This window comes from Oncorhynchus masou, chromosome 29 (genome assembly GCF_036934945.1).
Source record: "Oncorhynchus masou masou isolate Uvic2021 chromosome 29, UVic_Omas_1.1, whole genome shotgun sequence".
In the NCBI taxonomy this organism is placed as follows: domain Eukaryota; kingdom Metazoa; phylum Chordata; class Actinopteri; order Salmoniformes; family Salmonidae; genus Oncorhynchus; species Oncorhynchus masou.
The window spans coordinates 13063713-13085589 of record NC_088240.1 but is presented as its reverse complement, the minus strand read 5'-3'; the positions used below and the strand labels follow the sequence as shown (position 1 = coordinate 13085589).

The window sequence follows — 21877 nt, the reverse complement described above, 5'->3', positions numbered from 1 at the left end:
GGACATTCACATGATCCTATTAGGTTGCTTCATATGTGTACACAGCCACACTGTATTGGCGTAGAGCCTCTGCAACCAGAGGAGCTCACTGGCATTAGAGCTCAAAATGAACCGGTATTTTCCATCTGCGCAAGGACAGCCATGGGATCCCCTCCTGATAACCCACAGAGGGGATGGAGGCAGGAGGTGATTATTTGAGGCCGTCCCTGGAGATGGGGGTTACAGAATGGGGTGAGTGGGTTGCTGATGGATGGGATTTGGAGGGTTGTGGTTTCATATTGGAGTACATTTCTAAGGAGATCTTATTAAGAGTTCCCCAGAGCAGGAATAGGACAGGGGTAGAACCATAGAACAGGAATAAGACTGGGGTAGAACCATAGACAGAACATGATAAAGACTGGGGTAGGACCATAGACCTCAGAACAGGAATAAGACTGGGGTAGACCCATAGATCTGAGAACAGGAATAAGACTGGGGTAGACCCATAGACCTGAGAACAGGAATAAGACTGGGGTAGACCAAGAGACCTGAGAACAGGAATAAGACTGGGGTAGACCCATAGACAGAACAGGAATAAGACTGGGGTAGACCAATAGACCTGAGAACAGGAATAAGACTGGGGTAGACCTATAGACAGAACAGGAATAAGACTGGGGTAGAACCATAGACCTCAGAACAGGAATAAGATTGGGGTAGACCCATAGACAGAATATGATAAAGACTGGGGTAGGACCATAGACCTCAGAACAGGAGAAAGACTGGGCTAAACCATAGTCCTCAGAACAGGAGAAAGACTGGGGTAGACCCATAGACCTCAGAACAAGAATAAGACTGGACTAGACCCATAGACCTCAGAACAAGAATAAGACTGGGGTAGACCCATAGACCTCAGAACAAGAATAAGACTGGACTAGACCCATAGACCTCAGAACAAGAATAAGACTGGGCTAGACCCATAGACCTCAGAACAGGAATAAGACTGGGGTAGACCAAGAGACCTGAGAACAGGAATAAGACTGGGGTAGACCCATAGACAGAACAGGAATAAGACTGGGGTAGACCAATAGACCTGAGAACAGGAATAAGACTGGGGTAGACCTATAGACAGAACAGGAATAAGACTGGGGTAGACCAATAGACCTGAGAACAGGAATAAGACTGGGGTAGACCCATAGACAGAACAAGAATAAGACTGGGGTAGACCAATAGACCTGAGAACAGGAATAAGACTGGGGTAGAACAAGAGACCTGAGAACAGGAATAAGACTGGGGTAGACCAAGAGACCTGAGAACAGGAATAAGACTGGGGTAGACCCATAGACAGAACAGGAATAAGACTGGGGTAGACCAATAGACCTGAGAACAGGAATAAGACTGGGGTAGACCTATAGACAGAACAGGAATAAGACTGGGGTAGACCAATAGACATGAGAACAGGAATAAGACTGGGGTAGACCAATAGACAGAACAGGAATAAGACTGGGGTAGACCCATAGACAGAACAAGAATAAGACTGGGGTAGACCAATAGACCTGAGAACAGGAATAAGACTGGGGTAGACCCATAGACAGAACAAGAATAAGACTGGGGTAGACCAATAGACCTGAGAACAGGAATAAGACTGGGGTAGACCTATAGACAGAACAGGAATAAGACTGGGGTAGACCAATAGACCTGAGAACAGGAATAAGACTGGGGTAGACACATAGACCACAGAACAGGAATAAGATTGGGGTAGACCCATAGACAGAACAAGAATAAGACTGGGGTAGACCAATAGACCTCAGAACAGGAATAAGACTGGGGTAGACCCATAGACCTCAGAACAGGAATAAGACTGGGGAAGACCAATAGACCTGAGAACAGGAATAAGACTGGGGTAGACCCATAGACCTCAGACCAAGAATAAGACTGGGGTAGACCCATAGACCTCAGACCAAGAATAAGACTGGGGTAGACCAATAGACAGAACAAGAATAAGACTGGGCTAAACCCATAGACCTGAGAACATGAATAAGACTGGGCTAGACCCATAGACCTCAGAACAGGAATAAGACTGGGGTAGACCCATAGACAGAACAAGAATAAGACTGGGGTAGACCAATAGACCTCAGAACAGGAATAAGACTGGGGTAGACCCATAGACCTCAGAACAGGAATAAGACTGGGGTAGACCAATAGACCTGAGAACAGGAATAAGACTGGGGTAGACCCATAGACAGAACAAGAATAAGACTGGGGTAGACCCATAGACCTCAGAACAGGAATAAGACTGGGGTAGAATGATAGACCTCAGAACAGGAATAAGACAGGGGAAGACCAATAGACCTGAGAACAGGAATAAGACTGGGGTCGACCCATAGACCTCAGACCAAGAATAAGACTGGGGTCGACCCATAGACCTCAGACCAAGAATAAGACTGGGGTAGACCAATAGACAGAACAAGAATAAGACTGGGCTAAACCCATAGACCTGAGAACAGGAATAAGACAGGGGAAGACCAATAGACCTGAGAACAGGAATAAGACTGGGGTCGACCCATAGACCTCAGACCAAGAATAAGACTGGGGTCGACCCATAGACGTCAGAACAGGAATAAGACTGGGGTAGACCCATAGACCTCAGAACAGGAATAAGACCGGGGTAGAATGATAGACCTCAGAACAGGAGAAAGACTGGGGTAGACCCATAGACCTCAGAACAGGAATAAGACCGGGGTAGAATGATAGACCTCAGAACAGGAATAAGACAGGGGAAGACCAATAGACCTCAGAACAGGAGAAAGACTGGGCTAGACCCATAGACCTCAGAACAAGAATAAGACTGGGCTAGACCCATAGACCTCAGAACAGGAGAAAGACTGGGCTAGACCCATAGACCTCAGAACAAGCGTAAGACTGGGGTAGACCCATAGACCTCAGAACACGAATAAGACTGGGGTAGACCCATAGACCACAGAACAGGAATAAGACAGGGGTAGACCTGAGAACAGGAATAAGACTGGGGTCGACCCATAGACCTCAGACCAAGAATAAGACTGGGGTAGACCTATAGACAGAACAAGAATAAGACTGGGCTAGACCCATAGACCTGAGAACATGAATAAGACTGGGCTAGACCCATAGACCTCAGAACAGGAATAAGACTGGGGTAGACCAAGAGACCTGAGAACAGGAATAAGACTGGGGTAGACCCATAGACAGAACAGGAATAAGACTGGGGTAGACCAATAGACCTGAGAACAGGAATAAGACTGGGGTAGACCTATAGACAGAACAGGAATAAGACTGGGGTAGACCAATAGACCTGAGAACAGGAATAAGACTGGGGTAGACCAATAGACAGAACAGGAATAAGACTGGGGTAGACCAATAGACCTGAGAACAGGAATAAGACTGGGGTAGACCCATAGACAGAACAAGAATAAGACTGGGGTAGACCAATAGACCTGAGAACAGGAATAAGACTGGGGTAGACCCATAGACAGAACAAGAATAAGACTGGGGTAGACCAATAGACCTGAGAACAGGAATAAGACTGGGGTAGACCTATAGACAGAACAGGAATAAGACTGGGGTAGACCAATAGACCTGAGAACAGGAATAAGACTGGGGTAGACCCATAGACCTCAGAACAGGAATAAGACTGGGGTAGACCAATAGACCTGAGAACAGGAATAAGACTGGGGTAGACCCATAGACAGAACAAGAATAAGACTGGGGTAGACCCATAGACCTCAGAACAGGAATAAGACTGGGGTAGAATGATAGACCTCAGAACAGGAATAAGACAGGGAAGACCAATAGACCTGAGAACAGGAATAAGACTGGGGTCGACCCATAGACCTCAGACCAAGAATAAGACTGGGGTCGACCCATAGACCTCAGACCAAGAATAAGACTGGGGTAGACCAATAGACAGAACAAGAATAAGACTGGGCTAAACCCATAGACCTGAGAACATGAATAAGACTGGGCTAGACCCATAGACCTCAGAACAGGAATAAGACTGGGGTAGACCCATAGACAGAACAAGAATAAGACTGGGGTAGACCAATAGACCTCAGAACAGGAATAAGACTGGGGTAGACCCATAGACCTCAGAACAGGAATAAGACTGGGGTAGACCAATAGACCTGAGAACAGGAATAAGACTGGGGTAGACCCATAGACAGAACAAGAATAAGACTGGGGTAGACCCATAGACCTCAGAACAGGAATAAGACTGGGGTAGAATGATAGACCTCAGAACAGGAATAAGACAGGGGAAGAACAATAGACCTGAGAACAGGAATAAGACTGGGGTCGACCCATAGACCTCAGACCAAGAATAAGACTGGGGTCGACCCATAGACCTCAGACCAAGAATAAGACTGGGGTAGACCAATAGACAGAACAAGAATAAGACTGTGCTAAACCCATAGACCTGAGAACATGAATAAGACTGGGCTAGACCCATAGACCTCAGAACAGGAATAAGACTGGGGTAGACCAATAGACCTCAGAACAGGAATAAGACTGGGGTAGACCCATAGACCTCAGAACAGGAATAAGACCGGGGTAGAATGATAGACCTCAGAACAGGAATAAGACAGGGGAAGACCAATAGACCTGAGAACAGGAATAAGACTGGGGTCGACCCATAGACCTCAGACCAAGAATAAGACTGGGGTCGACCCATAGACGTCAGAACTGGAATAAGACTGGGGTAGACCCATAGACCTCAGAACAGGAATAAGACCGGGGTAGAATGATAGAACAGGAGAAAGACTGGGGTAGACCCATAGACCTCAGAACAGGAATAAGACCGGGGTAGAATGATAGACCTCACAACAGGAATAAGACAGGGGAAGACCAATAGACCTCAGAACAGGAGAAAGACTGGGCTAGACCCATAGACCTCAGAACAAGAATAAGACTGGGCTAGACCCATAGACCTCAGAACAGGAGAAAGACTGGGCTAGACCCATAGACCTCAGAACAAGAGTAAGACTGGGGTAGACCCATAGACCTCAGAACAAGAATAAGACTGGGGTAGACCCATAGACCACAGAACAGGAATAAGACAGGGGTAGACCTGAGAACAGGAATAAGACTGGGGTCGACCCATAGACCTCAGACCAAGAATAAGACTGGGGTAGACCTATAGACAGAACAAGAATAAGACTGGGCTAGACCCATAGACCTGAGAACATGAATAAGACTGGGCTAGACCCATAGACCTGAGAACAGGAATAAGACTGGGGTAGACCAATAGACCTCAGAACAGGAGAAAGACTGGGCTAGACCCATAGACCTCAGAACAAGAGTAAGACTGGGCTAGACCCATAGACCTCAGAACAAGAGTAAGACTGGGGTAGACCCATAGACCTCAGAACAGGAGAAAGACTGGGCTAGACCCATAGACCTCAGAACAAGAGTAAGACTGGGGTAGACCCATAGACCTCAGAACAAGAATAAGACTGGGGTAGACCCATAGACCTCAGAACAGGAGAAAGACTGGGGTAACCCATAGACCTCAGAACAGGAATAAGACCGGGGTAGAATGATAGACCTCAGAACAGGAATAAGACAGGGGAAGACCAATAGACCTCAGAACAGGAGAAAGACTGGGCTAGACCCATAGACCTCAGAACAGGAATAAGACTGGGCTAGACCCATAGACCTCAGAACAAGAATAAGACTGGGCTAGACCCATAGACCTCAGAACAGGAGAAAGACTGGGCTAGACCCATAGACCTCAGAACAAGAGTAAGACTGGGGTAGACCCATAGACCTCAGAACAAGAATAAGACTGGGGTAGACCCATAGACCACAGAACAGGAATAAGACAGGGGTAGACCTGAGAACAGGAATAAGACTGGGGTCGACCCATAGACCTCAGACCAAGAATAAGACTGGGGTAGACCTATAGACAGAACAAGAATAAGACTGGGCTAGACCCATAGACCTGAGAACATGAATAAGACTGGGCTAGACCCATAGACCTCAGAACAGGAATAAGACTGGGGTAGACCAATAGACCTCAGAACAGGAATAAGACTGGGGTAGAACCATAGACCTCAGAACTGGAATAAGACTGGGGTAGAACCATAGACCTCAGAACAGGAATAAGACTGGGGTAGAACCATAGACCTCAGAACAGGAATAAGACTGGGGTAGACCAATAGACCTCAGAACAGGAATAAGACTGGGGTAGAACCATAGACCTCAGAACAGGAATAAGACTGGGGTAGACCAATAGACCTCAGAACAGGAATAAGACTGGGGTAGAACCATAGACCTCAGAACAGGAATAAGACTGGGGTAGAACCATAGACCTCAGAACAGGAATAAGACTGGGGTAGAACCATAGACCTCAGAACAGGAATAAGACTGGGTAGACCAATAGACCTCAGAACAGGAATAAGACTGGGGTAGACCATAGACCTCAGAACAGGAATAAGACTGGGGTAGAACCATAGACCTCAGAACAGGAATAAGACTGGGGTAGAACCATAGACCTCAGAACAGGAATAAGACCGGGGTAGAACGATAGACCTCAGAACAGGAGAAAGACCGGGGTAGAATGATAGACCTCAGAACAGGAATAAGACAGGGGAAGACCGATAGACCTGAGAACAGGAATAAGACTGGGGTCGACCCATAGACCTCAGAACAGGAATAAGACTGGGGTCGACCCATAGACCTCAGAACAAGAATAAGACTGGGCTAGACCCATAGACCTCAGAACAAGAATAAGACTGGGCTAGACCCATAGACGTCAGAACAGGAATAAGACTGGGGTAGACCAATAGACCTGAGAACAGGAATAAGACTGGGGTAGACCCATAGACCTCAGAACAGGAGAAAGACTGGGGTAGACCCATAGACGTCAGAACAGGAATAAGACTGGGGTAGACCAATAGACCTGAGAACAGGAATAAGACTGGGGTAGACCCATAGACCTGAGAACAGGAATAAGACTGGGGTAGACCAATAGACCTGAGAACAGGAATAAGACTGGGGTAGACCAATAGACCTCAGAACAGGAATAAGACTGGGGTAGACCAATAGACAGAACAAGAATAAGACTGGGGTAGACCCATAGACCTCAGAACAGGAATAAGACTGGGGTAGGACCATAGACCTCAGAACAGGAATAAGACTGGGGTAGACCCATAGACCTCAGAACAAGAATAAGACTGGGGTAGGACCATAGACCTCAGAACAGGAATAAGACTGGGGTAGACCCATAGACCTCAGAACAAGAATAAGACTGGGGTAGACCCATAGACGTCAGAACAGGAATAAGACTGGGGTAGACCCATAGACCTCAGAACAAGAGTAAGACTGGGGTAGACCCATAGACCTCAGAACAGGAATAAGACTGGGGTAGACCCATAGACCTCAGAACAAGAATAAGACTGGGGTAGACCCATAGACGTCAGAACAGGAATAAGACTGGGGTAGACCCATAGACCTCAGAACAAGAGTAAGACTGGGGTAGACCCATAGACCTCAGAACAAGAATAAGACAGGGGTAGACCTCAGAACAGGAACAAGACTGGGGTAGACCCATAGACCTCAGAACAGGAATAAGACTGGGGTAGACCCATAGACCTCAGAACAGGAATAAGACAGGGGTAGACCCATAGACCACAGAACAGGAATAGGACCAGGGTAGACCCATAGACCACAGAACAGGAATAGGACCGGGTAGACACATTGACCTCAGAACAGGAATAAGACAGGGGTAGACCCATAGACCTCAGAACAGGAATAAGACTGGGGTAGACCCATAGACCTCAGAACAGGAATAGGACCAGGGTAGACCCATAGACCACAGAACAGGAATAGGACCAGGGTAGACACATTGACCTCAGAACAGGAATAAGACTGGTGTAGACCCATAGACCTCAGAACAGGAATAGGACCAGGGTAGACCCATAGACCTCAGAACAGGAATAGGACCAGGGTAGACCCATAGACCTCAGAACAGGAATAGGACCAGGGTAGACACATAGACCTCAGAACAGGAATAGGACCAGGGTAGACCCATAGACCTCAGAACAGGAATAAGACTGGGGTAGACCCATAGACCTCAGAACAGGAATATGACTGGGGTAGACCCATAGACCACAGAACAGGAATATGACTGGGGTAGACCCATAGACCACAGAACAGGAATAAGACTGGGGTAGACCCATAGACCACAGAACAGGAATATGACTGGGGTAGACCCATAGACCTCAGAACAGGAATAAGACTGGGGTAGACCCATAGACCTCAGAACAGGAATATGACTGGGGTAGACCCATAGACCACAGAACAGGAATAGGACCAGGGTAGACACATTGACCTCAGAACAGGAATATGACTGGGGTGGACCCATAGACCTCAGAACAGGAATAGGACTGGGGTAGACCCATAGACCACAGAACAGGAATAAGACTGGGGTAGACCCATAGACCACAGAACAGGAATAAGACTGGGGTAGACCCATAGACCACAGAACAGGAATATGACTGGGGTAGACCCATAGACCACAGAACAGGAATAGGACCAGGGTAGACACATTGACCTCAGAAATCCCTTGCAATGGTGGTATTCTAAGATAGAGAAGAGGAGTCTGAGATGAGGGAAAGGGGGGAGAGTGGTTGATGTTTTACTCAAGGAGGTATTTCACACCATTTTATTCTCCTTCATATTAATCCCCATTCTCCATCTCTCTGTACATATAAGTGGAGTGATGACAGGTCTGAGGGTAGGTATGGAGTTACAGAATATTCTGGTCTGTTTTGATGTGTAGCTCATAGTGGATATTGTAGTCAAAGTCCAGGCTGTCATATAGGGCCACACTAATGATCCTCACCTATCTCATGACAGAATGAAACACTCTTATAGTTACAAACTGTTGACTGTATGTAGGCAAGCTCTGTTTAAGTGCAGTTTTTCAGTTCCATTTAATTACATAAACTTTATCTGCTCCTAATAGTAGCATGCTCCAATTTAGTGCACACTATCACATATCCGGACAGTCCCGAGACGTTGCATTGATCACGAGTCAAACGTTTAAAACAAAGAAAGGAACGGTTCTAAATCTCTGAATCAGAGCAATCATGTATAGTATGTTACTAGTCTAAACTTCGCCCAGTAATGTTTTTGTTGTTGAGGGATTGGAAGTATCCCCTTTCATCAATTTGGAAGTACCTATCAGATATCAGTCCTATGGTTTTGTTTCCTGAGTTGATGCGGTATGATACCTTATCCAGGAGCATTCACTTGGTGACCTGCCACAAGACATTTTTTAGTTGGAACACTATTCAATTACCAAATTAAATCTTGAGCTAAATTTAATTCCACCCAGTCCTTCCCAAACAAATGATTCAGAGAACTGCAGTACCAAGTAATTGTGAGAAGGGTTGTTCCAGGAAATGCCTGCCTTTTGCATCATTTCCATATTGTAGTCCTTTACTGCAGTCAAATGACCAAATCGCCTTCTAGTGGCCTCATGGGTGTAACGTTATTCACAATTAATGATTTCATAATTCAATTCTTTTTTTTACAAATAAATGCCCAAAATTTGGTGTTTCTATGTCAAACAGTTTTGTTATATTTCAGTTTTCTGTGATGTAAATAAAGTGTAATATTGGGATGCAAACTCAATGTATTACATGTCTTCTCTATATCTGACATGGTACAGGTCTCTTCTTTTTTGTTAAACTCATAACCATGTGTGTGAGGTGTATACTTTTGTTTCAAAGTACATTTGTTTAAGACTCCCAAGAAGCACTCTGTGAGACCCCAATTTACCCCACTGCAGTAAACCTTAAGTAGAAATTGTACACCAACACTGCATTATAAAAGCCTGTTATATTAAATGGAAGTGTCAATTAGTACCACATGGAGAATTAAATACATGTTAAATATGAATAAAGACTTGCTAAAACACATGTCCCTCCTTGCACCCTCTGTGACTTTTAGGAACATTTTAACCCACTTCAGCCACGTTCTCACCATCATTGTAAAGCTCTAGTTTTGTTGTAGGCAGCAGCATACCACCCTGCATACCACCCAGCATACCACCCAGCATACCACCCAGCATACCACCCTGCATACCACCCAACATACCACCCAGCATACCACCCTGCATACCACCCTGCATACCACCCTGCATACCACCCTGCATACCACCCAGCATACCACCCAGCATACCACCCAGCATACCACCCTGCATACCACCCTGCATACCACCCAGCATATCACCCAGCATACGACCCTGCATTTCACCCAGCATACCACCCTGCATACCACCCAGCATACGACCCTGCATACCACCCAGCATACCAGCCTGCATCCCACTGCTGGCTTGCCTCAGAAGCTAAGCAGGATTGGTTCTGGATGGGAGATCAGATGCTGCTGGAAGGGATGTTGGAGGGCCAGTAGGAGGCACTCTTTCCTCTGGTCTAAAAATATATCCCAGTGCCCCTTTAATTTTCTGTTTAATTATAACCCATTGAGATTGGAAACTTATTTTTTTTTTATGAAGTTGAACATGTGCTCTTTATGACAGGATGTTATAATTAACTGAAATCGAATTTTTTTCTGGATTTTAACTTCTTACTGGACACTTTGTGGCCTTTGTCAGTCCATTGCTCAAATGTTTTACATCAAATATTCTGCCATGTGCCGTTTGTCATTACTGGGAACTGGAGAAGGATCCTCCTCCAGTCCAGTAAATCCTATCATATTCAGTCAGTCGTTCCCATTGGGACAGGGTGTCACCACCCAAAGACATATGGGTGCCTTGGTGCCAAAACAGGTGCCCAGCCTGCCAAAGCAATATGTCTAGCTGTAGTTAACCACTGGACTCCCAGAAGTCAGTGAGGTGATTTGGAAAAGCTGCTGACTGAGTGATGGATCGTTGGTCTGAATTGGAAGACATCCTACTAGAATACAGTCATGGGAAAGCAGGTGTTGACATGGGCCAAAATAGTTATTTAACTATGATTAATTGGTTGATCCCTGACAGGTTCCTCAAGATAGAGGGCTGAGGGGGTGAGGGGGGGGCACCTTTATGACTCACACACACACCAATTACATCAATATTAATTTTTGTGTTCATGAATGTTGCATGTGTTTCAACCTGGTTCAGAGCTTGTTTGGACATTTCCACCTGCGTGTCCTGATCGCGTCTGGTGTGGACGGACAGAATCAACAGGTGTGCTATGGCGCAGGCGCGTGCCCGGCCTAGTCATCATGTAAGCACACACACCAACTACACAGGGTAGTAGTTTGGAGGTGGAGGTGCTGCAATTATTTTAGTCTGGGGGGGACGACGACTGGAAAAATAGTTTTGCCTGCACTGCAGACAGTTGTATCGGTCTACAAATACAGGACTATTAAAGGGCCAGTGCACTACTTTTGTGAAAAAAATATAAATTTAGATTTGTTTGATTTTTCAGGGGGTGCTGTAGCAACCTCTGCACCCCTACTTCCCGCGGCTATACAGCTACATCAGTATTAGTTTGATAAATCAACCAATTATTTCCTTTAGTTGTCGCTCTATGAAATTATTGTAGTACAAAGTTTTGTAATTATGCCTCATTACCTCTAAAAAATATGCAATAGGACATGGAAATTAAAGAACATAGAAACAGCCCAATGATAACAACAAGATCTAATCCTCCTAGCCTTCCCTGTCGGTGATTCTGGTATACCTGTCGGTGATTCTGGTATACCTGTCGGTGATTCTGGTATACCTGTCGGTGATTCTGGTATACCTGTCGGTGATTCTGGTATACCTGTCGGTGATTCTGGTATACCTGTCGGTGATTCTGGTATACCTGTCGGTGATTCTGGTATACCTGTCGGTGATCTCGGTATACCTGTCGGTGATTCTGGTATACCTGTCGGTGATTCTGGTATACCTGTCGGTGATTCTGGTATACCTGTCGGTGATTCTGGTATACCTGTCGGTGATTCTGGTATACCTGTCGGTGATTCTGGTATACCTGTCGGTGATTCTGGTATACCTGTCGGTGATTCTGGTATACCTGTCGGTGATGTATTGGAGTGAGCTGGTCCCAACTTTGCTTTGTTATGCTTTAATTCCATTCACTCTCTTTTCTTTTTTATACCCCTCCCTGAACAAATAAAATCTCTGCGTAGAGTTAAGAGTACAGTGCACTCTGAAGCCATTGGTTTAAATTATACCGAATATTGTAAATGCTCTTTCTAGTGTGTATGTATTATTAGTGTATTCTGCAGAGACTGAATAATTTAAAAAATCATCAGTATGTTTCAAAGGTGCTGAGTTAATTGCATTGAGGTTCAATAGAAACAGAAAAAGTGTTGTGATGTTTTCAAATCATTTGATTATGTGAATATAGCAGGTTCTGGTACGTCTCCAGCCATCGCTGGTGTAAAGATGGATTACAAGTAGGGTCCTGAGTTTTTCGCTGATCACATGACCTGACCTGCGAAAACGGCAAGTTTTTTTTTTTAAAGCAGAGGCAAGGGACTCGAAAAAGGAGACAGCGAGCATCACTGCAGGGAGGGGGGAAGGGGGGATGAGTGTGAGTATTTATTACAAACACATGGGGCCGCTTTTGGACAAGAAATATATCGGTAGGTGAGGAGCAAGGGTTGAAAACTCACCTCTTTTTCAATGTAGGCTACTGCAGTGTTATTGTATTATATTTGGTGATAATGCTATAATTTGAATAACTCCTCAGAACAACAAAAGTGTCATGTCATCCTAGTTAAAAAACCCTATAGGATCAAATCAAAATCTAATTAGAATCCGATCAGATTTTGGAGCCTATCCTTTAGGATTGTATTCTATAGGATAGAATCATATAGGATAGGACCATATAGGATAGAATCATATAGGATAGGACCATATAGGATAGGACCATATAGGATAGAATCATATAGGATAGGACCATATAGGATAGAATCATATAGGATAGGACCATATAGGATAGAATCATTACATTTAACATTTAAGTCATTTAGCAGACGCCTTATCCAGAGCGACTTACAAATTGGTGAATTCACCTTCTGACATCCAGTGGAACAGCCACTTTACAATAGTGCATCTAAATCATTAAGGGGGGGTGAGAAGGATTACTTATCCTATCCTAGGTATTCCTTGAAGAGGTGGGGTTTCAGGTGTCTCCGGAAGGTGGTGATTGACTCCGCTGTCCTGGCGTCGTGAGGGAGTTTGTTCCACCATTGGGGGGCCAGAGCAGCGAACAGTTTTGACTGGGACCATATAGGACCATATAGGATAGAATCATATAGGATAGGACAATATAGGATAGAATCATATAGGATAGGACCATATAGGATAGAATCATATAGGATTGTATTCTATAGGATAGAATCATATAGGATAGGACCATATAGGATAGAATCATATAGGATTGTATTCTATAGGATAGAATCATATAGGATAGGACCATATAGGATAGAATCATATAGGATAGCATCATATAGGATAGCATCATATAGGATAGAATCATATAGGATAGAATCATATAGGATAGAATCATATAGGATAGGACCATATAGGATAGAATCATATAGGATAGCATCATATAGGATAGCATCATATAGGATAGCATCATATAGGATAGCATCATATAGGATAGCATCATATAGGATAGGACCATATAGGATAGAATCATATAGGATAGCATCATATAGGATAGCACCATATAGGATAGCATCATATAGGATAGGACCATATAGGATAGGACCATATAGGATAGGACCATATAGGATAGAATCATATAGGATAGGACCATATAGGATAGAATCATATAGGATAGCATCATATAGGATAGCATCATATAGGATAGCATCATATAGGATAGCATCATATAGGATAGGACCATATAGGATAGAATCATATAGGATAGCATCATATAGGATAGCATCATATAGGATAGCATCATATAGGATAGCACCATATAGGATAGCATCATATAGGATAGGACCATATAGGATAGGACCATATAGGATAGGACCAAATAGGATAGGACCATATAGGATAGAATCATATAGGATAGAATCATATAGGATAGCATCATATAGGATAGGACCATATAGGATAGCATCATATAGGATAGCATCATATAGGATAGGACCATATAGGATAGAATCATATAGGATAGCATCATATAGGATAGGACCGTATAGGATAGCATCATATAGGATAGAATCATATAGGATAGGACCATATAGGATAGCATCATATAGGATAGCATCATATAGGATAGCATCATATAGGATAGCATCATATAGGATAGGACCATATAGGATAGGACCATATAGGATAGGACCATATAGGATAGGACCATATAGGATAGCATCATATAGGATAGCATCATATAGGATAGGACCATATAGGATAGGACCATATAGGATAGCATCATATAGGATAGCATCATATAGGATAGCATCATATAGGATAGGACCATATAGCATAGAATCATATAGGATAGCATCATATAGGATAGCATCATACAGGATAGGACCATATAGCATAGAATCATATCGGATAGCATCATATAGGATAGGACCATATAGGATAGCATCATATAGGATAGGACCATATAGGATAGGACCATATAGGATAGAATCATATAGGATAGAATCATGTAGGATAGGACCATATAGGATAGAATCATATAGGATAGAATCCACCGAGGATTCTACATGGAACCAAAAAGTGTTTTCCTTTTTTCTAAGAGTGTAGTTAACTTGGCTACTTAACATATGGAGCACCCATCCTCCAAACCTCTTAGCCAATTACCTATGAAGGTGGACTTTGAAATAAGATTGAAATATGACATTTACATAAGGTTTCAGACCCTTTACTTAGTACTTTGTTTAAGCAAGTTTGGCAGCGATTACAGCCTCAAGTCATCTTGGGTATAACGCTACAAGTTTGGCACACCTGTATTTTTTGGAGTTTCTCCCATTATTCTCTGCAGATCCTCTCAAGCTCTGTCAGGTTGGATGGGGATGGAGAGCGTCGCTGCACAGCTATTTTCAGGTCTCATCGGACAGGTCTCTCTGGGCTCTGCTGGGCCACTCAAGGACATTCAGAGACTTGTCCCGAAGCCACTCCTGCGTTGTCTTAGCTGTGTACTGGGACCTCGCCCCCAGTCTGAGGTCCTGAGCACTCTGGAGCAGGTTTTCATCAAGAATCTCTCTGTACTTTGCTCCATTCATCTTTCCCTTGATGTTGACTAGTCTCCCAGTACCTGCCGCTGAAAAGCATCCCACAGAATGATGCTGCCACCATCATGCTTCACTGTGGGGATGGTGCCAGGTTTTCTCCAGATGTGACGCTTGGCAATCAGGCCAAAGACTTCAATCTTGGATTCATCAGCCAAGAGAATCTTGTTTCTCATGGTGTGAGAGTCTTTCGGGGCCTTTTGGCAAACTCCCAGTGTCATGTGCCTTTTACTGAGGAGTGACTTCCGTCTGGCCACTCTACCATAAAGGCCTGATTGGTAGAGTGCTGCAGAAATGGTTGTCCTTCTAGAACATTCTCCCATCTCCACAGAGGAACGCTGTAGCTCTGTCAGAGACAACATCGGGTTCTTAGTCACCTCCCTGACCAAGGCCCTTCTCCCCCAATTGCTCAGGTTGGCCAGCTCTAGGAAGAGTCTTGGAGATTCCAAACTTCTTACATTTAAGAATGATGGAGGCCACTGTGCTCTTGGGAACCTTCAATGCTACAGAAATGTTTTGGTACCCTTCCCAAGATCTGTGCCTCAACACAATCCTGTCTCGGAGCTCTACGGACAATTCCCTCTACCTCACAGCTTGGTTTTTGCTCTGACATGCACTTTCAACTATGGGACCTTATATAAACAGGTGTGCCTTTCCAAATCATGTCCAATCAATTGAATTTACCGCAGATGGACTCCAATCAAGTTGTAGAAACATCTCAAGGACGATCAATGGAAACAGGGAGCACCTGAGCTCAATTTTGAGTCTAAGAACAATGGGTCTGAATACTTATGTATTTAAAGTATTTCTGTTTTTTTTTTTATATACATTTGTTTTCGCTGTTTCATTATGGGGTATTGTTTATAGATGGATGAGGAAAATGTTGTATTTAATCCACTTTAGAATAAGGCTGTAACGTAACAAAATGTGGAAAATGTCAAGTGGTCTGAAAACTTTCCAAATGCGCTGTATATTAAATAAAATAAATGTCAATATCTTTGATCCTATAGGATCCAATAGGATTACTTTTGACTTCCAATAGGACAAAAATGAGTCCAATAGGATTCCGATAGAGGTGACACAAAATCAAATATTGATTTTTCTTGACTGGGGCAAGTTTCTACACACTGTACAACCACTACTGAAAACAAGCTAAAAATGCAGGGTTCTGACAAATGCTCAGTGCTATTATAAGAAAACTTAAAATATGAACTGAAGATGTCAGCTGAAAAAGAAAACAGAAGGTCGGATCTGTTCATCCATGTAACAAGGGAAACAGCTACTTGTGTTTCTCAGACGGTTGAGAGTCAGCGCATGACGGTCACAGAATACATTACATTGTCATAGCAGATGCTTTTATCCAGAAAATTCCTTTGTATTAAATTATGCCTTAAAGGGATACTTCGGGAATTTGGCAATGAGGCACCTTTATCTACTTCTCCAGTATGAAATATGTTAGAGCTAGTTTCATGAGCCAATGCTAACTAGCATTAGCGCAATGACTGGAAGTCTATGGGTATCTGCTAGCAAGCTAGGCATTGTGCTAACGCTAGTTAGCATTGGTTCACAAAACTACCTCTAACTTACTGGACATACTGGACTCCAAGACATACAAATGGTATCCACAAGTTCATCCGATCCAGGGAAGTAGATAAAGGGCCTCATTGTTAAAATCCCGAAGTATCCGTTAAAGAGACCAGTTGATCAGTTACCAGTACAGATATTCTGTCTGGAAAGTAAGTAGTAAAGAGACCAGTTGATCAGTCACCAGTACAGATCAGTTATTCTGTCTGGAAAGTAACGGTAGTAAAGAGAGATCTGAAGCACTCTTCAAATCTAATAATCTCCTCAATCAATTCTTCAAAGCACTTATTATCTGTTGGCCCTATATTGCCACAATAGGGACCATTCATTAAGGGAAGAACTGGTTCAGTCTAATGAATTGTTCTCCCATTATCGGAATGGCTGCATCCACATTGTCTTCCTTGAGGAATTCACTTGTTTCCTTCCTTTTGCATTGCATCATTGTCATGTCTGTTTAAAGCTATGACGTTAAAAGGAGCATGTAATGCAATTATTTACTCTAAAGTACCAAAGTCAAACCAGAGAGAGAAATGGAAGGGCAACAGAGAGATAGAGTAGTTTGTTGTTTTGTATTTACACAGAGAAAAGTTGACTTACTGGAAGTAAGCTGGTCACAGGCAGCTACTTTGTCCCTCTAAGGTGATGTCGCTTTACCTTCCTGAGACCTGAGTCACATTCAGCGGCAAGAAAAGTAAAACACTTTGAAACACGGAGATACAACACCTGAACTTGTTGTTTTTGGTCAACATTGCAAATCAATTTGCTCAGGTACCCAAGTGCTGAAGATCACAGTGGGTTGCATTCAGTGGAAACAACCTCCCTTTAGCGGGTTTATTAAAATCAAACTTCCTCAAAATAACGACTGATAAAGGTTTCATAAGGAAACAGAATTGCAGAATAAACATTGAACAAAGGTCAGATTGGAGTGTTTGTCCTGGCTTCCAGTCAAAGGCAGCAACGTGTCCTTTACACAGCAACCTGGCAGCTCAACAACGTGTCCTTTACACAGCAACCTGGAAGCTCAACAACGTGTCCTTTACACAGCAACCTGGAAGCTCAACAATGTGTCCTTTACACAGCAACCTGGAAGCTCAACAATTGTCTTTCTGTTTAAACCTGGATGCTCAACAACGTGTCATTTACACAGCAACCTGAAGCTTCAACAACGTGTCCTTTACACAGCAACCTGGATGCTCAACAACGTGTCCTTTACACAGCAACCTGGAAGCTCAACAATGTGTCCTTTACACAGCAACCTGAAGCTCAACAACGTGTCCTTTACACAACAACCTGGATGCTCAACAACGTGTCCTTTACACAGCAACCTGAAGCTCAACAACGTGTCCTTTACACAGCAACCTGGAAGCTCAACAACGTGTCCTTTACACACAACCTGAAAGCTCAACAACGTGTTTTTACACAGCAACCTGAAAACAACGTGTCATTTACACAGCAACCTGGAAGCTCAACAATGTGTCCTTTACACAGCAACCTGGAAGCTCAACAACGTGTTTTACACAGCAACCTGGAAGCTCAACAACGTGTCCTTTACACAGCAACCAGAAACTCAACAACGTGTCCTTTACACAGCAACCTGGAAGCTCAACAACGTTTGTCCTTTACACAGCAACCTGGAAGCTGAACAACGTGTCCTTTACACAGCAACCTGGAAGCTCAACAACGTGTCCTTTACACAGCAACCTGGAAGCTGAACAACGTGTCCTTTACACAGCAACCTGGAAGCTCAACATTGTGTCCTTTACACAGCAACCTGGAAGCTCAACAATGTGTCCTTTACACAACAACCTGGAAGCTCAACAACGTGTCCTTTACACAGCAACCTGGAAGCTCAACAATGTGTCCTTTACACAGCAACCTGGATGCTCAACAACGTGTCCTTTACACAGCAACCTGGAAGCTCAACAATGTGTCCTTTACACAGCAACCTGGAAGCTCAACAATGTGTCCTTTACACAGCAACCTGGAAGCTCAACAACATGTCCTTTACACAGCAACCTGGAAGCTCAACAACGTGTCCTTTACACAGCATTCTGGAAGCTCAACAATGTGTCATGCATAAAGCAAGTTGTTATATCACTGTGTAAATTGTTTCCATTCCAGATAATACATTTAAATCTAAGTTGTTTGAGTTCTCTTTGACTCAGGTAAACTTCTGAATGAAAAAGAATCAGTCACTAGTCCAACAAGGTATGTGAGTAATAGAAGTGTCACACCACCCATTGTCCCTTGACTCTCCATCACAGCCAAGCCAAGCTGGCAACACCCGGTTTTAACTAAATGTTCAAATTTACTTAGCAGGGTAGGAGAACTTTCTGGCTAACACCTAACTCAGAGTCTGAAATGGCTCTTTGATGTTGTAGGCACAATGATCCATAATGAAGGGGGCTGTGCTCTTACTGGTTGGCTTTCTCACTCAAACACCCATACACACGCAGAGTCCCTGAGCACTACACAGGTCCATTACAATGGTTTGATTTTGAAATGCAAACAATGAGAGGTCTCAACCTCCTGAGGGAAAAAAATACATTTAAGAGAACCAATCAAACCCATCTCACAATTTCTGAGTGAATATTGCATTAATTAACAAACGGCCTCCTTTCCAGACCAGTGTGGCCACAGCTCTCCTTGTGCTGAGTCATGTGGGTCGCATCAGCCAGGCTAGAAAGTAGGCAACAGGATGGGAGAATTAACATAGTAGTTTAGGAGAATTAGGTTTAGGCTAGGAAAAGGGTTAGGGTTACATACAATAAAAAAATAATAATAATAATAATAAAAAATATATATACATATATATGCAGTAGCAGTCAACATTTTGTACACACCTACTCATTCAAGGGTTTTTCAAACTATTTTCTACATTGTAGCATATTAGAGAAGACATCAAAACTATGAAATAACACATATGGAGTCATGTAGTAACCAAGAAAGTGTTAAACAAATCAAAATATATTTTATATTTGAGATTCTTCAAAGTAGCCACTCTTTGCCTTGATAACAGCTTTGCACAGTCTTGGCATTCTCTCAACCAGCTTCACCTGGAATGGTTTTCCAACAGTCTTGAAGGAGTTCCCACATATGCTGAGCACTTGTTGGCTGCTTTTCCTGATTCACGCAGTCTCCTCTGAACAGTTGATGTTGAGATGTGTCTGTTACTTTTCTGCATTTATTTTGTCTACATTTATTTGGGCTGCAATTTCTGAGGCTGGTAAGTCTAATGGACTTATCCTCTGCTGCAAAAGTAACTGTGGGTCTTCCTTTCCTGTGGCGGTCCTCATGAGAGTCAGTTTCTTCATTGCGCTTGATCGTTTTTGCAACTGCACTTGGAGAAACTTTCAAAGTTCTTGACATTTTCCAGATTGACTGACCTTCATGCCTTAAAGTAATGATGGACTGTTGTTTCTCTTTGCTTATTTGAGTTGTTCTTGCCATAATATGGACTGAGTCTTTTACCAAATATGGGTATCTTCTGCATACCACCCCTACCTTGTCATAACTGACACAACTGATTGGCTTAAGCACATTAATTCCACATATTAACTCTTAACAAATCAAATTAAATTTCATTTTATTTGTCCCATACACGTGTTTAGCAGATTTTATTGCGGGTGTAGGGAAACACTTGTGTTTCACTAGCTCTACCAGTGCAGTAATATCTAAGAGTAATATCTAACAATTTCACAACAATACACACAATTCTAAAGTAAAGGAATGGAAATAAGAATATATAAATATTGGTTGAGCAATGTCAGAGCGGCATAGACTTAGATACAGTAGAATAGGATAGAATACAGTATATACATATGAGATGAGTAATGCAAAATGTGTAAACATTATTAAAGTGGCCAGTGATTCCAAGACTATGTATAATGTACCAGTGATGTCTATTTAACAGAATTGAATAGTCTGATGGTCTTGAGATAGATGCTGTTTTTCAGTCTCCCATCCTAGCTTTGATGCACCTGTACTGACCTTGCCTTCTGGATGATAGCGAGATGAAAAGGCAGTGGCTCGGGTGGTTGTTGTCCTAGATTATCTTTTTGGCCTTCCTGTGTCATCGGGTCCTGTAGGTGTCTTGGAGGGCAGGTAGTTTGCGTTGGGCAGTCCGCACCACCCTCTGGAGAGCCTTGCGGTTGTGGGAGGTGCAGTTGCCATACCAGGTGGTGACACAGCCCGACAGAATGCTCACAATTGTGCATCTGTAGAAGTTTGCACGATTGCGTCTTCTTCACCACACTATATGTGCGAGTGGACCATTTCAGTTTGTGGGGCCCCAGTAGTGAGTATCAGTGAAGTGGAGGTGTTTTTTCCTATCTTCACCACCTGGGGGCGGCCCGTCAGGAAGTCCAGGACCCAGTTGCACATGGTGGGGTTTAGACCCAGGGTCCTGAGCTTAATGATGAGCTTGGAGAGTACTATGGTGTTGAAGGCTGAGCTGTAGTCAATGAACAGAATTCTTACATAGCTATTCCTCTGGTCCAGGTGGGATAGGGCAGTGTGCAGTGCCGTGGTGATTGTATCGTCTGTGGATCTATTGGGCCGGTAAACGAATTGAAGTGGGTCTAGGGTGTCAGGTAAGGTAGAGGCGACTTGGCTGGTTTTCCCTTTGTAGTCCGTGATTGTCTGTAAACCCTGCCACATAAGTTTCGTGTCTGAGCCGTTAAATTGCAATTCCACTTTGTCTCTATACTGATGTTTGCCTGTTTGATTGTCTTATGGAGGGAATATCTACACTGCTTGTATTCAGCCATATTCCCAGTCACCTTTCCATGGTTAAATGTGATGGTTTGCACTTTCAGTTTTGCGCGAATGCTGCCATCTCTACACAGTTTCTGGTTAGGGTAGGTTTAAATAGTCACAGTGGGTACAACATCTCCTATACACTTCCTGATAAACTCAGTCACCGTATCAGTATATACTTCGATATTATTCTCGGAGGCTAACCGGAACATATCGCAGTCTGCATGATCAAAACAATCTTGAAGTGTGGATTCTGATTGGTCAGACCAGCGTTGAATAGTTCTTAGCACAGGTACATCCT

The 21877-nt window shown here is 43.5% G+C and overlaps 1 protein-coding gene across 1 annotated transcript in view; it reads right to left on the bottom strand.

The window, feature by feature from the left end:
- The window catches only part of fhl2a (four and a half LIM domains 2a), a 45169-nt gene extending 27571 nt beyond the window's left edge, over nt 1-17598 (bottom strand). The window contains exon 1 of the mRNA XM_064944055.1: nt 17416-17598. The gene's annotated coding sequence lies outside the window, so the exon portion shown is untranslated. The remainder of the gene's footprint in view (nt 1-17415) is intronic.
- Between the last annotated feature and the right edge of the window lie 4279 nt (nt 17599-21877).